General features: G+C 44.7%; 8 non-coding genes across 8 annotated transcripts; all 8 read left to right on the top strand.

Annotated features, from left to right (window-relative positions):
• The first annotated feature begins 3,553 nt into the window (after positions 1 to 3,553).
• On the top strand, positions 3,554 to 3,635 carry trnas-aga (transfer RNA serine (anticodon AGA)). The gene has a single exon. It is a non-coding gene; the product is annotated as a tRNA-Ser (tRNA).
• Positions 3,636 to 5,762: 2,127 nt separating this feature from the next.
• On the top strand, positions 5,763 to 5,835 carry trnar-ucg (transfer RNA arginine (anticodon UCG)). The gene has a single exon. It is a non-coding gene; the product is annotated as a tRNA-Arg (tRNA).
• A 1,417-nt stretch (positions 5,836 to 7,252) lies between these two features.
• On the top strand, positions 7,253 to 7,334 carry trnas-aga (transfer RNA serine (anticodon AGA)). The gene has a single exon. It is a non-coding gene; the product is annotated as a tRNA-Ser (tRNA).
• A 2,126-nt stretch (positions 7,335 to 9,460) lies between these two features.
• On the top strand, positions 9,461 to 9,533 carry trnar-ucg (transfer RNA arginine (anticodon UCG)). The gene has a single exon. It is a non-coding gene; the product is annotated as a tRNA-Arg (tRNA).
• Positions 9,534 to 10,937: 1,404 nt separating this feature from the next.
• trnas-aga (transfer RNA serine (anticodon AGA)) lies at positions 10,938 to 11,019 on the top strand. Its single transcript has one exon. It is a non-coding gene; the product is annotated as a tRNA-Ser (tRNA).
• Positions 11,020 to 13,146: 2,127 nt separating this feature from the next.
• Positions 13,147 to 13,219, top strand: trnar-ucg (transfer RNA arginine (anticodon UCG)). Its single transcript has one exon. It is a non-coding gene; the product is annotated as a tRNA-Arg (tRNA).
• A 1,404-nt stretch (positions 13,220 to 14,623) lies between these two features.
• Positions 14,624 to 14,705, top strand: trnas-aga (transfer RNA serine (anticodon AGA)). The gene has a single exon. It is a non-coding gene; the product is annotated as a tRNA-Ser (tRNA).
• Positions 14,706 to 16,830: 2,125 nt separating this feature from the next.
• On the top strand, positions 16,831 to 16,903 carry trnar-ucg (transfer RNA arginine (anticodon UCG)). Its single transcript has one exon. It is a non-coding gene; the product is annotated as a tRNA-Arg (tRNA).
• The last annotated feature ends 553 nt before the right edge of the window (positions 16,904 to 17,456 follow it).

Raw genomic sequence — 17,456 nt, 5'->3', positions numbered from 1 at the left:
TAATTTGATTAGACTTGAGAAACTCGAGTTCTTCATCAGAAATGCTCCACATTTAAAACATGATCTCTGTTTCTCTTTCCAGATACACTGCTCGACACATCGGGTTTCTGCAGTTGTTATTGAACGCCCTGAGCAGAAGTGCTGCTTTTCATTAGAGTCCTTTCATCCCTTGTCCTCTGTTCTCTGACTCTGGTCATTGGCAACACTTCCTCCTGCTCGTCAGAGTGCTCATTCCCCACCGCTCCCTCTCCCATCATTACAAACGACCGCAGGAAATTGCCACTTAACCATCTTTGTTCCAAAGTGAAACTCACCAGCCTAGGAACTCTCTCCAGCAAACGGGAATTCTCATCCCTGGACATTGTGCAAGCCAGAGGATTGTGAAGAGTTACTGTGAAAATATTGTCAGTTGGCAGTTGGAAAAATGATTAGGAAGCAAACCATATAATTTAGGCTCCAGCTTTGGAAATCTTGAGAAACCCTTTGGGAAATGGAATCATAGGAGATACAAGAAGTGTAAATTGTCAGTCCGAGTAGAGGAAGGGACATTGACTCTGATCTTCTCGGCACAGGAACTGATCTGAGACATTGAAAGAATTCTCGCTCCCGTACGCGAGGAATACAAACTTCATCTGGACTGTGGGATAATGAAAAACTCTGGAACACTCAAGACAGTATCCAAATATTGACTGAGATCACTACAGTACGAGTACTATAGATGGGTCAGTTTTTGTCCACTGTGTGCGGGAGGGCTTCCTGACACAGTATGTAGACATGCCTTGAAGGGAAGAAGCCACTTTCGATTTAGTACTGGGTAATGAGCCTGGCCAGGTTTTAGATTTGGAAGTAGGTGAGCACTGTGGAGACAGCGATCACAATTCTCTCAGGTTTACTTTCGTGATGGAAAGGGATAGGTGTACTCCACGGAGCAAGAGTTTCAGCTGGTGGAAGGGAAATCACGATGCAATGAGGTAAGATTTAGGAATCGTAGAGTGGGGTAGGAAACTGTAGGGGGTGAGCACATTAAAAATGTGGAGGTTATTCAAGGAAAAGCTCCTGTGTGTCCTAGATAAGTATGTACCTGTCAGGGAGGGAGTAAGATATAGAACGCGTGAGCCGTGCTTTACTAAGCTAGTGGAAACCCTGGTCAAGAAGAACAAGAAGTCTTATGTTAGGAGAAAACGTGAAAACTCAGTTCGAGCGCTCGAGGGTTCCAACGATATCAGGAAAGACCTAAAAAGAGAGCTGAGAAGAATCAGGAGGAGACATGAGAAGTTGTTGGCAGATAGGATCAGGGTTAACCCTAAGGCTTTCCATAGGTATGTGAGCACTAAAAGAATGACGAGAGTTAAATTTGGGACAATCAAGGATAATAGTGGGAAGTCGTATGTGGAGTAAGTGGAGATAGAGGAAGCACTAAATAAATATTTTTCGACAGAGTTCGCTATAGATAATGAAAATGTTGGCGAGGAAGATAGAGAGATACTTGCGTCTAGACCAGAAGAGATTGAGGTTCACATGGAAGAGATATTAGAAATACTGCAGAGTGTGAAAATAGATAAGTCAGCTGGGCCGGACGGGATCTATCTGATGTTGTTCAGCAAATGGACGACAGGAAGGTACAAATCAAGCTGATGCTAACAACGGCTCGTTTTGAGCCGCTAATTTGCAGTGAAGTGGCGGCGCCAATAAAAGGTGTCACGCAGCTCGTCTAATTCCACATCCTGAGCTCGAAATGACCAGATGTCTCTCGCAGAGTTTCGGCAGGGTCTTGCTTAGACGACACCATGACAGGTTTTCACTGGAGTGGATCATGAATTCGCGTCGGGACTGCGAATAAAACGATGGAAACTTCCAGCAGAGAAGGAGGCGACCCCGAAGCAGGCAGCTGAGGACAAATGTTTCTCCTTTGCCAGTGAAAGTCACTGCTTCACAAATTGGAAACTTCGAAGTGAAGCAGTGTTGGTGATTTTCTTCGCTGCTTGTTCACCTTTTTAATTCTGATTCCGTGAAAGTCAATGGCATTACATATCGACATTCTGCCAGCGGTGTGCGTGTCTGTTGGGCCAGTGGCGTAATGTATAACGCGTCTGACTTCAGATCAGAAGATTGTAGGTTCGAGTCCTACCTGGCTCGAGGGGAATGTCTGACTTTAACCGTGCCCCACGTTGACGCTCCCCTGTGATGTCCTGCCGGGACGTCGCTTCTGTGCTTCCACATTTGAAACTTGCATTTGTCCTATTATCCATTTCAAATTCCAGCTCACCACAACGGAGACCTCTGTCGCTTTGGGGGTATCTTTCTGTGTGTCTCCCTTTGTGGGTGAAAATGAGCATAAGTTCCTCAAAAGAGTTACAAGTCGCTGTGCAAAGGTCACACATCTGCCCCATTATTGTGCCATTTAAGAACACAGGATAAAGTCATTGACATTTGCACTGGGAACATTAGAACACACGAGACTTTGGGCCAAAGTTGGAAACTGCGACTGGAATGATTGGCTCTCTGATTAGCCGCGATGCACACAGGTGGAATGGCCTTTTCCCACTTTGTACATCTACGAAGACAAGTTGAAAATGTTCATAAAGTGTGTTTTATTTACACCAAATACGACAGTATCTATCGCCTTGTCTTGTTATTTACTTGTGAGGATTCCATACTCTCAGAACCGTGGCCCGGATCGTATTCCGGCTCAAGGAATGCTGGTATTGTTCAGCTAACATGTCGGTGTACCAGTACTTCTGCCGATTTTCCGATGCTAGCAGGTCATTGGTTTTGTCCAAAACATTATGAATGTTAACATAATACGAATAGCTGCAGTTGCTGGAAATCTGAGCCAAAAACGAAAATTGATTGCGGAACGCAGAAAGACTGGCAACAGAAACATCGACTTTCCTGCTCCTCGGATGCTGCTGTGCTTTTCCAAAATTTTCTGATCTAAAATCAGGTTTCCAGCAACTGCAGTCCTCACTTTTGCCTCGTTCCTTCAGTGTCGCTGGTTCCCAATTCAAGAACTCCATCTCTAGCGGTTTCATGTCTGTACCTCCATGCTGTCGAGTTGAAGAGTGAAGAAAAGTAACTCACCCCCTCCATCTCTGGGGTAATTAGGGGCTGAAAGTGAATCGTATCACATTGAAGTGTATCTACAAGCGACTTAATCTCTGTCTTTTATTGGGAACCATCTCTTTCATTGTAACCATCAGGAAAGACCATTTCGTTCGCTAAAAAGAGAAATGAATATGTCACTAACCTTTGTTTGTTTCATGGCCAAGAATACTCAGATCAATAGCTCCCTTGATTACCTCTGCTGGTCATGTTCGCAAAGCGGTCTAGCAAATTGCCAAGTGTGATTTTCCTTTCAATAAATAATGTTGAACCAATTTTGCTGCAAATATCTTGTCCTAACTTTGTGCTTTTCTTCTTTTACATTGGTGTCTCGCACCTTACAAATGACAGCAAAGGTATGAATGGAGATGGAAACATGTAACTCAAGTCAGCGGCAGCTTTCAATGAGATCACGGCTGATTTGGTCAATGCTCAGGGGGCGGTGCTGTCTGTAGTCATGGCCGAGTGGTTAAGGCGATGGATTAGAAATCCATTGGGTTTTCCCCACGTAGGTTCGAATCCTGCTGACTACGTTATGAACGCTTTCCTGCTGGAACTATTCAAAGTTCAGAAAGCCTGTTTTGCAAACCAGGCCTGTAATTTGATTAGACTTGAGAAACTCGAGTTCTTCATCAGAAATGCTCCACATTTAAAACATGATCTCTGTTTCTCTTTCCAGATACACTGCTCGACACATCGGGTTTCTGCAGTTGTTATTGAACGCCCTGAGCAGAAGTGCTGCTTTTCATTCGAGTCCTTTCATCTCTTGTCCTCTGTTCTCTGACTCTGGTCATTGGCAACACTTCCTCCTGCTCGTCAGAGTGCTCATTCCCCACCGCTCCCTCTCCCATCATTACAAACGACCGCAGGAAATTGCCACTTAACCATCTTTGTTCCAAAGTGAAACTCACCAGCCTAGGAACTCTCTCCAGCAAACGGGAATTCTCATCCCTGGACATTGTGCAAGCCAGAGGATTGTGAAGAGTTACTGTGAAAATATTGTCAGTTGGCAGTTGGAAAAATGATTAGGAAGCAAACCATATAATTTAGGCTCCAGCTTTGGAAATCTTGAGAAACCCTTTGGGAAATGGAATCATAGGAGATACAAGAAGTGTAAATTGTCAGTCCGAGTAGAGGAAGGGACATTGACTCTGATCTTCTCGGCACAGGAACTGATCTGAGACATTGAAAGAATTCTCGCTCCCGTACGCGAGGAATACAAACTTCATCTGGACTGTGGGATAATGAAAAACTCTGGAACACTCAAGACAGTATCCAAATATTGACTGAGATCACTACAGTACGAGTACTATAGATGGGTCAGTTTTTGTCCACTGTGTGCGGGAGGGCTTCCTGACACAGTATGTAGACATGCCTTCAAAGGAAGAAGCCACTTTCGATTTAGTACTGGGTAGTGAGCCTGGCCAGGTTTTAGATTTGGAAGTAGGTGAGCACTGTGGAGACAGCGATCACAATTCTCTCAGGTTTACTTTCGTGATGGAAAGGGATAGGTGTACTCCACGGAGCAAGAGTTTCAGCTGGTGGAAGGGAAATCACGATGCAGTGAGGTAAGATTTAGGAATCGTAGAGTGGGGTAGGAAACTGTAGGGGGTGAGCACATTAAAAATGTGGAGGTTATTCAAGGAAAAGCTCCTGTGTGTCCTAGATAAGTATGTACCTGTCAGGGAGGGAGTAAGATATAGAACGCGTGAGCCGTGCTTTACTAAGCTAGTGGAAACCCTGGTCAAGAAGAACAAGAAGTCTTATGTTAGGAGAAAACGTGAAAACTCAGTTCGAGCGCTCGAGGGTTCCAACGATATCAGGAAAGACCTAAAAAGAGAGCTGAGAAGAATCAGGAGGAGACATGAGAAGTTGTTGGCAGATAGGATCAGGGTTAACCCTAAGGCTTTCCATAGGTATGTGAGCACTAAAAGAATGACGAGAGTTAAATTTGGGACAATCAAGGATAATAGTGGGAAGTCGTATGTGGAGTAAGTGGAGATAGAGGAAGCACTAAATAAATATTTTTCGACAGAGTTCGCTATAGATAATGAAAATGTTGGCGAGGAAGATAGAGAGATACTTGCGTCTAGACCAGAAGAGATTGAGGTTCACATGGAAGAGATATTAGAAATACTGCAGAGTGTGAAAATAGATAAGTCAGCTGGGCCGGACGGGATCTATCTGATGTTGTTCAGCAAATGCACGACAGGAAGGTACAAATCAAGCTGATGCTAACAACGGCTCGTTTTGAGCCGCTAATTTGCAGTGAAGTGGCGGCGCCAATAAAAGGTGTCACGCAGCTCGTCTAATTCCACATCCTGAGCTCGAAATGACCAGATGTCTCTCGCAGAGTTTCGGCAGGGTCTTGCTTAGACGACACCATGACAGGTTTTCACTGGAGTGGATCATGAATTCGCGTCGGGACTGCGAATAAAACGATGGAAACTTCCAGCAGAGAAGGAGGCGACCCCGAAGCAGGCAGCTGAGGACAAATGTTTCTCCTTTGCCAGTGAAAGTCACTGCTTCACAAATTGGAAACTTCGAAGTGAAGCAGTGTTGGTGATTTTCTTCGCTGCTTGTTCACCTTTTTAATTCTGATTCCGTGAAAGTCAATGGCATTACATATCGACATTCTGACAGCGGTGTGCGTGTCTGTTGGGCCAGTGGCGTAATGTATAACGCGTCTGACTTCGGATCAGAAGATTGTAGGTTCGAGTCCTACCTGGCTCGAGGGGAATGTCTGACTTTAACCGTGCCCCACGTTGACGCTCCCCTGTGATGTCCTGCCGGGACGTCGCTTCTGTGCTTCCACATTTGAAACTTGCATTTGTCCTATTATCCATTTCAAATTCCAGCTCACCACTACGGAGACCTCTGTCGCTTTGGGGGTATCTTTCTGTGTGTCTCCCTTTGTGGGTGAAAATGAGCATAAGTTCCTCAAAAGAGTTACAAGTCGCTGTGCAAAGGTCACACATCTGCCCCATTATTGTGCCATTTAAGAACACAGGATAAAGTCATTGACATTTGCACTGGGAACATTAGAACACACGAGACTTTGGGCCAAAGTTGGAAACTGCGACTGGAATGATTGGCTCTCTGATTAGCCGCGATGCACACAGGTGGAATGGCCTTTTCCCACTTTGTACATCTACGAAGACAAGTTGAAAATGTTCATAAAGTGTGTTTTATTTACACCAAATACGACAGTATCTATCGCCTTGTCTTGTTATTTACTTGTGAGGATTCCATACTCTCAGAACCGTGGCCCGGATCGTATTCCGGCTCAAGGAATGCTGGTATTGTTCAGCTAACATGTCGGTGTACCAGTACTTCTGCCGATTTTCCGATGCTAGCAGGTCATTGGTTTTGTCCAAAACATTATGAATGTTAACATAATACGAATAGCTGCAGTTGCTGGAAATCTGAGCCAAAAACGAAAATTGATTGCGGAACGCAGAAAGACTGGCAACAGAAACATCGACTTTCCTGCTCCTCGGATGCTGCTGTGCTTTTCCAAAATTTTCTGATCTAAAATCAGGTTTCCAGCAACTGCAGTCCTCACTTTTGCCTCGTTCCTTCAGTGTCGCTGGTTCCCAATTCAAGAACTCCATCTCTAGCGGTTTCATGTCTGTACCTCCATGCTGTCGAGTTGAAGAGTGAAGAAAAGTAACTCACCCCCTCCATCTCTGGGGTAATTAGGGGCTGAAAGTGAATCGTATCACATTGAAGTGTATCTACAAGCGACTTAATCTCTGTCTTTTATTGGGAACCATCTCTTTCATTGTAACCATCAGGAAAGACCATTTCGTTCGCTAAAAAGAGAAATGAATATGTCACTAACCTTTGTTTGTTTCATGGCCAAGAATACTCAGATCAATAGCTCCCTTGATTACCTCTGCTGGTCATGTTCGCAAAGCGGTCTAGCAAATTGCCAAGTGTGATTTTCCTTTCAATAAATAATGTTGAACCAATTTTGCTGCAAATATCTTGTCCTAACTTTGTGCTTTTCTTCTTTTACATTGGTGTCTCGCACCTTACAAATGACAGCAAAGGTATGAATGGAGATGGAAACATGTAACTCAAGTCAGCGGCAGCTTTCAATGAGATCACGGCTGATTTGGTCAATGCTCAGGGGGCGGTGCTGTCTGTAGTCATGGCCGAGTGGTAAAGGCGATGGATTAGAAATCCATTGGGGTTTCCCCACGTAGGTTCGAATCCTGCTGACTACGTTATGAACGCTTTCCTGCTGGAACTATTCAAAGTTCAGAAAGCCTGTTTTGCAAACCAGGCCTGTAATTTGATTAGACTTGAGAAACTCGAGTTCTTCATCAGAAATGCTCCACATTTAAAACATGATCTCTGTTTCTCTTTCCAGATACACTGCTCGACACATCGGGTTTCTGCAGTTGTTATTGAACGCTCTTTCAGAAGTGCTGCTTTTCGTTAGATTCCTTTCATCCCTTGTCCTCTGTTCTCTGACTCTGGTCATTGGCAACACTTCCTCCTGCTCGTCAGAGTGCTCATTCCCCACCGCTCCCTCTCCCATCATTACAAACGACCGCAGGAAATTGCCACTTAACCATCTTTGTTCCAAAGTGAAACTCACCAGCCTAGGAACTCTCTCCAGCAAACGGGAATTCTCATCCCTGGACATTGTGCAAGCCAGAGGATTGTGAAGAGTTACTGTGAAAATATTGTCAGTTGGCAGTTGGAAAAATGATTAGGAAGCAAACCGTATAATTTAGGCTCCAGCTTTGGAAATCTTGAGAAACCCTTTGGGAAATGGAATCATAGGAGATACAAGAAGTGTAAATTGTCAGTCCGAGTAGAGGAAGGGACATTGACTCTGATCTTCTCGGCACAGGAACTGATCTGAGACATTGAAAGAATTCTCGCTCCCGTACGCGAGGAATACAAACTTCATCTGGACTGTGGGATAATGAAAAACTCTGGAACACTCAAGACAGTATCCAAATATTGACTGAGATCACTACAGTACGAGTACTATAGATGGGTCAGTTTTTGTCCACTGTGTGCGGGAGGGCTTCCTGACACAGTATGTAGACATGCCTTGAAGGGAAGAAGCCACTTTCGATTTAGTACTGGGTAATGAGCCTGGCCAGGTTTTAGATTTGGAAGTAGGTGAGCATTGTGGAGACAGCGATCACAATTCTCTCAGGTTTACTTTCGTGATGGAAAGGGATAGGTGTACTCCACGGAGCAAGAGTTTCAGCTGGTGGAAGGGAAATCACGATGCAATGAGGTAAGATTTAGGAATCGTAGAGTGGGGTAGGAAACTGTAGGGGGTGAGCACATTAAAAATGTGGAGGTTATTCAAGGAAAAGCTCCTGTGTGTCCTAGATAAGTATGTACCTGTCAGGGAGGGAGTAAGATATAGAACGCGTGAGCCGTGCTTTACTAAGCTAGTGGAAACCCTGGTCAAGAAGAACAAGAAGTCTTATGTTAGGAGAAAACGTGAAAACTCAGTTCGAGCGCTCGAGGGTTCCAACGATATCAGGAAAGACCTAAAAAGAGAGCTGAGAAGAACCAGGAGGAGACATGAGAAGTTGTTGGCAGATAGGATCAGGGTTAACCCTAAGGCTTTCCATAGGTATGTGAGCACTAAAAGAATGACGAGAGTTAAATTTGGGACAATCAAGGATAATAGTGGGAAGTCGTATGTGGAGTAAGTGGAGATAGAGGAAGCACTAAATAAATATTTTTCGACAGAGTTCGCTATAGATAATGAAAATGTTGGCGAGGAAGATAGAGAGATACTTGCGTCTAGACCAGAAGAGATTGAGGTTCACATGGAAGAGATATTAGAAATACTGCAGAGTGTGAAAATAGATAAGTCAGCTGGGCCGGACGGGATCTATCTGATGTTGTTCAGCAAATGGACGACAGGAAGGTACAAATCAAGCTGATGCTAACAACGGCTCGTTTTGAGCCGCTAATTTGCAGTGAAGTGGCGACGCCAATAAAAGGTGTCACGCAGCTCGTCTAATTCCACATCCTGAGCTCGAAATGACCAGATGTCTCTCGCAGAGTTTCGGCAGGGTCTTGCTTAGACGACACCATGACAGGTTTTCACTGGAGTGGATCATGAATTCGCGTCGGGACTGCGAATAAAACGATGGAAACTTCCAGCAGAGAAGGAGGCGACCCCGAAGCAGGCAGCTGAGGACAAATGTTTCTCCTTTGCCAGTGAAAGTCACTGCTTCACAAATTGGAAACTTCGAAGTGAAGCAGTGTTGGTGATTTTCTTCGCTGCTTGTTCACCTTTTTAATTCTGATTCCGTGAAAGTCAATGGCATTACATATCGACATTCTGCCAGCGGTGTGCGTGTCTGTTGGGCCAGTGGCGTAATGGATAACGCGTCTGACTTCGGATCAGAAGATTGTAGGTTCGAGTCCTACCTGGCTCGAGGGGAATGTCTGACTTTAACCGTGCCCCACGTTGACGCTCCCCTGTGATGTCCTGCCGGGACGTCGCTTCTGTGCTTCCACATTTGTCCTATTATCCATTTCAAATTCCAGCTCACCACGACGGAGACCTCTGTCGCTTTGGGGGTATCTTTCTGTGTGTCTCCCTTTGTGGGTGAAAATGAGCATAAGTTCCTCAAAAGAGTTACAAGTCGCTGTGCAAAGGTCACACATCTGCCCCATTATTGTGCCATTTAAGAACACAGGATAAAGTCATTGACATTTGCACTGGGAACATTAGAACACACGAGACTTTGGGCCAAAGTTGGAAACTGCGACTGGAATGATTGGCTCTCTGATTAGCCGCGATGCACACAGGTGGAATGGCCTTTTCCCACTTTGTACATCTACGAAGACAAGTTGAAAATGTTCATAAAGTGTGTTTTATTTACACCAAATACGACAGTATCTATCGCCTTGTCTTGTTATTTACTTGTGAGGATTCCATACTCTCAGAACCGTGGCCCGGATCGTATTCCGGCTCATGGAATGCTGGTATTGTTCAGCTAACATGTCGGTGTACCAGTACTTCTGCCGATTTTCCGATGCTAGCAGGTCATTGGTTTTGTCCAAAACATTATGAATGTTAACATAATACGAATAGCTGCAGTTGCTGGAAATCTGAGCCAAAAACGAAAATTGATTGCGGAACGCAGAAAGACTGGCAACAGAAACATCGACTTTCCTGCTCCTCGGATGCTGCTGTGCCTTTCCAAAATTTTCTGATCTAAAATCAGGTTTCCAGCAACTGCAGTCCTCACTTTTGCCTCGTTCCTTCAGTGTCGCTGGTTCCCAATTCAAGAACTCCATCTCTAGCGGTTTCATGTCTGTACCTCCATGCTGTCGAGTTGAAGAGTGAAGAAAAGTAACTCACCCCCTCCATCTCTGGGGTAATTAGGGGCTGAAAGTGAATCGTATCACATTGAAGTGTATCTACAAGCGACTTAATCTCTGTCTTTTATTGGGAACCATCTCTTTCATTGTAACCATCAGGAAAGACCATTTCGTTCGCTAAAAAGAGAAATGAATATGTCACTAACCTTTGTTTGTTTCATGGCCAAGAATACTCAGATCAATAGCTCCCTTGATTACCTCTGCTGGTCATGTTCGCAAAGCGGTCTAGCAAATTGCCAAGTGTGATTTTCCTTTCAATAAATAATGTTGAACCAATTTTGCTGCAAATATCTTGTCCTAACTTTGTGCTTTTCTTCTTTTACATTGGTGTCTCGCACCTTACAAATGACAGCAAAGGTATGAATGGAGATGGAAACATGTAACTCAAGTCAGCGGCAGCTTTCAATGAGATCACGGCTGATTTGGTCAATGCTCAGGGGGCGGTGCTGTCTGTAGTCATGGCCGAGTGGTTAAGGCGATGGATTAGAAATCCATTGGGGTTTCCCCACGTAGGTTCGAATCCTGCTGACTACGTTATGAACGCTTTCCTGCTGGAACTATTCAAAGTTCAGAAAGCCTGTTTTGCAAACCAGGCCTGTAATTTGATTAGACTTGAGAAACTCGAGTTCTTCATCAGAAATGCTCCACATTTAAAACATGATCTCTGTTTCTCTTTCCAGATACACTGCTCGACACATCGGGTTTCTGCAGTTGTTATTGAACGCCCTGAGCAGAAGTGCTGCTTTTCATTAGAGTCCTTTCATCCCTTGTCCTCTGTTCTCTGACTCTGGTCATTGGCAACACTTCCTCCTGCTCGTCAGAGTGCTCATTCCCCACCGCTCCCTCTCCCATCATTACAAACGACCGCAGGAAATTGCCACTTAACCATCTTTGTTCCAAAGTGAAACTCACCAGCCTAGGAACTCTCTCCAGCAAACGGGAATTCTCATCCCTGGACATTGTGCAAGCCAGAGGATTGTGAAGAGTTACTGTGAAAATATTGTCAGTTGGCAGTTGGAAAAATGATTAGGAAGCAAACCATATAATTTAGGCTCCAGCTTTGGAAATCTTGAGAAACCCTTTGGGAAATGGAATCATAGGAGATACAAGAAGTGTAAATTGTCAGTCCGAGTAGAGGAAGGGACATTGACTCTGATCTTCTCGGCACAGGAACTGATCTGAGACATTGAAAGAATTCTCGCTCCCGTACGCGAGGAATACAAACTTCATCTGGACTGTGGGATAATGAAAAACTCTGGAACACTCAAGACAGTATCCAAATATTGACTGAGATCACTACAGTACGAGTACTATAGATGGGTCAGTTTTTGTCCACTGTGTGCGGGAGGGCTTCCTGACACAGTATGTAGACATGCCTTCAAGGGAAGAAGCCACTTTCGATTTAGTACTGGGTAGTGAGCCTGGCCAGGTTTTAGATTTGGAAGTAGGTGAGCACTGTGGAGACAGCGATCACAATTCTCTCAGGTTTACTTTCGTGATGGAAAGGGATAGGTGTACTCCACGGAGCAAGAGTTTCAGCTGGTGGAAGGGAAATCACGATGCAATGAGGTAAGATTTAGGAATCGTAGAGTGGGGTAGGAAACTGTAGGGGGTGAGCACATTAAAAATGTGGAGGTTATTCAAGGAAAAGCTCCTGTGTGTCCTAGATAAGTATGTACCTGTCAGGGAGGGAGTAAGATATAGAACGCGTGAGCCGTGCTTTACTAAGCTAGTGGAAACCCTGGTCAAGAAGAACAAGAAGTCTTATGTTAGGAGAAAACGTGAAAACTCAGTTCGAGCGCTCGAGGGTTCCAACGATATCAGGAAAGACCTAAAAAGAGAGCTGAGAAGAACCAGGAGGAGACATGAGAAGTTGTTGGCAGATAGGATCAGGGTTAACCCTAAGGCTTTCGATAGGTATGTGAGCACTAAAAGAATGACGAGAGTTAAATTTGGGACAATCAAGGATAATAGTGGGAAGTCGTATGTGGAGTAAGTGGAGATAGAGGAAGCACTAAATAAATATTTTTCGACAGAGTTCGCTATAGATAATGAAAATGTTGGCGAGGAAGATAGAGAGATACTTGCGTCTAGACCAGAAGAGATTGAGGTTCACATGGAAGAGATATTAGAAATACTGCAGAGTGTGAAAATAGATAAGTCAGCTGGGCCGGACGGGATCTATCTGATGTTGTTCAGCAAATGCACGACAGGAAGGTACAAATCAAGCTGATGCTAACAACGGCTCGTTTTGAGCCGCTAATTTGCAGTGAAGTGGCGGCGCCAATAAAAGGTGTCACGCAGCTCGTCTAATTCCACATCCTGAGCTCGAAATGACCAGATGTCTCTCGCAGAGTTTCGGCAGGGTCTTGCTTAGACGACACCATGACAGGTTTTCACTGGAGTGGATCATGAATTCGCGTCGGGACTGCGAATAAAACGATGGAAACTTCCAGCAGAGAAGGAGGCGACCCCGAAGCAGGCAGCTGAGGACAAATGTTTCTCCTTTGCCAGTGAAAGTCACTGCTTCACAAATTGGAAACTTCGAAGTGAAGCAGTGTTGGTGATTTTCTTCGCTGCTTGTTCACCTTTTTAATTCTGATTCCGTGAAAGTCAATGGCATTACATATCGACATTCTGCCAGCGGTGTGCGTGTCTGTTGGGCCAGTGGCGTAATGGATAACGCGTCTGACTTCGGATCAGAAGATTGTAGGTTCGAGTCCTCTCTGGCTCGAGGGGAATGTCTGACTTTAACCGTGCCCCACGTTGACGCTCCCCTGTGATGTCCTGCCGGGACGTCGCTTCTGTGCTTTTGCATTTGTCCTATTATCCATTTCAAATTCCAGCTCACCACAACGGAGACCTCTGTCGCTTTGGGGGTATCTTTCTGTGTGTCTCCCTTTGTGGGTGAAAATGAGCATAAGTTCCTCAAAAGAGTTACAAGTCGCTGTGCAAAGGTCACACATCTGCCCCATTATTGTGCCATTTAAGAACACAGGATAAAGTCATTGACATTTGCACTGGGAACATTAGAACACACGAGACTTTGGGCCAAAGTTGGAAACTGCGACTGGAATGATTGGCTCTCTGATTAGCTGCGATGCACACAGGTGGAATGGCCTTTTCCCACTTTGTACATCTACGAAGACAAGTTGAAAATTTTCATAAAGTGTGTTTTATTTACACCAAATACGACAGTATCTATCGCCTTGTCTTGTTATTTACTTGTGAGGATTCCATACTCTCAGAACCGTGGCCCGGATCGTATTCCGGCTCATGTAATGCTGGTATTGTTCAGCTAACATGTCGGTGTACCAGTACTTCTGCCGATTTTCCGATGCTAGCAGGTCATTGGTTTTGTCCAAAACATTATGAATGTTAACATAATACGAATAGCTGCAGTTGCTGGAAATCTGAGCCAAAAACGAAAATTGATTGCGGAACGCAGAAAGACTGGCAACAGAAACATCGACTTTCCTGCTCCTCGGATGCTGCTGTGCTTTTCCAAAATTTTCTGATCTAAAATCAGGTTTCCAGCAACTGCAGTCCTCACTTTTGCCTCGTTCCTTCAGTGTCGCTGGTTCCCAATTCAAGAACTCCATCTCTAGCGGTTTCATGTCTGTACCTCCATGCTGTCGAGTTGAAGAGTGAAGAAAAGTAACTCACCCCCTCCATCTCTGGGGTAATTAGGGGCTGAAAGTGAATCGTATCACATTGAAGTGTATCTACAAGCGACTTAATCTCTGTCTTTTATTGGGAACCATCTCTTTCATTGTAACCATCAAGAAAGACCATTTCGTTCGCTAAAAAGAGAAATGAATATGTCACTAACCTTTGTTTGTTTCATGGCCAAGAATACTCAGATCAATAGCTCCCTTGCTTACCTCTGCTGGTCATGTTCGCAAAGCGGTCTAGCAAATTGCCAAGTGTGATTTTCCTTTCAATAAATAATGTTGAACCAATTTTGCTGCAAATATCTTGTCCTAACTTTGTGCTTTTCTTCTTTTACATTGGTGTCTCGCACCTTACAAATGACAGCAAAGGTATGAATGGAGATGGAAACATGTAACTCAAGTCAGCGGCAGCTTTCAATGAGATCACGGCTGATTTGGTCAATGCTCAGGGGGCGGTGCTGTCTGTAGTCATAGCCGAGTGGTTAAGGCGATGGATTAGAAATCCATTGGGGTTTCCCCACGTAGGTTCGAATCCTGCTGACTACGTTATGAACGCTTTCCTGCTGGAACTATTCAAAGTTCAGAAAGCCTGTTTTGCAAACCAGGCCTGTAATTTGATGAGACTTGAGAAACTCGAGTTCTTCATCAGAAATGCTCCACATTTAAAACATGATCTCTGTTTCTCTTTCCAGATACACTGCTCGACACATCGGGTTTCTGCAGTTTTATTGAACGCTCTTTCAGAAGTGCTGCTTTTCATTAGATTCCTTTCATCCCTTGTCCTCTGTTCTCTGACTCTGGTCATTGGCAACACTTCCTCCTGCTCGTCAGAGTGCTCATTCCCCACCGCTCCCTCTCCCATCATTACAAACGACCGCAGGAAATTGCCACTTAACCATCTTTGTTCCAAAGTGAAACTCACCAGCCTAGGAACTCTCTCCACCAAACGGGACTTCTCATCCCTGGACATTGTGCAAGCCAGAGGATTGTGAAGAGTTACTGTGAAAATATTGTCAGTTGGCAGTTGGAAAAATGATTAGGAAGCAAACCATATAATTTAGGCTCCAGCTTTGGAAATCTTGAGAAACCCTTTGGGAAATGGAATCATAGGAGATACAAGAAGTGTAAATTGTCAGTCCGAGTAGAGGAAGGGACATTGACTCTGATCTTCTCGGCACAGGAACTGATCTGAGACATTGAAAGAATTCTCGCTCCCGTACGCGAGGAATACAAACTTCATCTGGACTGTGGGATAATGAAAAACTCTGGAACACTCAAGACAGTATCCAAATATTGACTGAGATCACTACAGTACGAGTACTATAGATGGGTCAGTTTTTGTCCACTGTGTGCGGGAGGGCTTCCTGACACATTATGTAGACATGCCTTCAAGGGAAGAAGCCACTTTCGATTTAGTACTGGGTAGTGAGCCTGGCCAGGTTTTAGATTTGGAAGTAGGTGAGCACTGTGGAGACAGCGATCACAATTCTCTCAGGTTTACTTTCGTGATGGAAAGGGATAGGTGTACTCCACGGAGCAAGAGTTTCAGCTGGTGGAAGGGAAATCACGATGCAATGAGGTAAGATTTAGGAATCGTAGAGTGGGGTAGGAAACTGTAGGGGGTGAGCACATTAAAAATGTGGAGGTTATTCAAGGAAAAGCTCCTGTGTGTCCTAGATAAGCATGTACCTGTCAGGGAGGGAGTAAGATATAGAACGCGTGAGCCGTGCTTTACTAAGCTAGTGGAAACCCTGGTCAAGAAGAACAAGAAGTCTTATGTTAGGAGAAAACGTGAAAACTCAGTTCGAGCGCTCGAGGGTTCCAACGATATCAGGAAAGACCTAAAAAGAGAGCTGAGAAGAACCAGGAGGAGACATGAGAAGTTGTTGGCAGATAGGATCAGGGTTAACCCTAAGGCTTTCGATAGGTATGTGAGCACTAAAAGAATGACGAGAGTTAAATTTGGGACAATCAAGGATAATAGTGGGAAGTCGTATGTGGAGTAAGTGGAGATAGAGGAAGCACTAAATAAATATTTTTCGACAGAGTTCGCTATAGATAATCAAAATGTTGGCGAGGAAGATAGAGAGATACTTGCGTCTAGACCAGAAGAGATTGAGGTTCACATGGAAGAGATATTAGAAATACTGCAGAGTGTGAAAATAGATAAGTCAGCTGGGCCGGACGGGATCTATCTGATGTTGTTCAGCAAGTGCACGACAGGAAGGTACAAATCAAGCTGATGCTAACAACGGCTCGTTTTGAGCCGCTAATTTGCAGTGAAGTGGCGGCGCCAATAAAAGGTGTCACGCAGCTCGTCTAATTCCACATCCTGAGCTCGAAATGACCAGATGTCTCTCGCAGAGTTTCGGCAGGGTCTTGCTTAGACGACACCATGACAGGTTTTCACTGGAGTGGATCATGAATTTGCGTCGGGACTGCGAATAAAACGATGGAAACTTCCAGCAGAGAAGGAGGCGACCCCGAAGCAGGCAGCTGAGGACAAATGTTTCTCCTTTGCCAGTGAAAGTCACTGCTTCACAAATTGGAAACTTCGAAGTGAAGCAGTGTTGGTGATTTTCTTCGCTGCTTGTTCACCTTTTTAATTCTGATTCCGTGAAAGTCAATGGCATTACATATCGAGATTCTGCCAGCGGTGTGCTTGCCTTTTGGGCCAGTGGCGTAATGGATAACGCGTCTGACTTCGGATCAGAAGATTGTAGGTTCGAGTCCTACCTGGCTCGAGGGGAATGTCTGACTTTAACCGTGCCCCACGTTGACGCTCCCCTGTGATGTCCTGCCGGGACGTCGCTTCTGTGCTTCCACATTTGAAACTTGCATTTGTCCTATTATCCATTTCAAATTCCAGCTCACCACGACGGAGACCTCTGTCGCTTTGGGGGTATCTTTCTGTGTGTCTCCCTTTGTGGGTGAAAATGAGCATAAGTTCCTCAAAAGAGTTACAAGTCGCTGTGCAAAGGTCACACATCTGCCCCATTATTGTGCCATTTAAGAACACAGGATAAAGTCATTGACATTTGCACTGGGAACATTAGAACACACGAGACTTTGGGCCAAAGTTGGAAACTGCGACTGGAATGATTGGCTCTCTGATTAGCCGCGATGCACACAGGTGGAATGGCCTTTTCCCACTTTGTACATCTACGAAGACAAGTTGAAAATGTTCATAAAGTGTGTTTTATTTACACCAAATACGACAGTATCTATCGCCTTGTCTTGTTATTTACTTGTGAGGATTCCATACTCTCAGAACCGTGGCCCGGATCGTATTCCGGC

This window comes from Chiloscyllium punctatum, chromosome 29, assembly GCF_047496795.1.
Source record: "Chiloscyllium punctatum isolate Juve2018m chromosome 29, sChiPun1.3, whole genome shotgun sequence".
NCBI lineage: Eukaryota > Metazoa > Chordata > Chondrichthyes > Orectolobiformes > Hemiscylliidae > Chiloscyllium > Chiloscyllium punctatum.
Note: the sequence above shows the minus strand (reverse complement) of the source record. Positions and strands in the feature narration are given on the sequence as shown.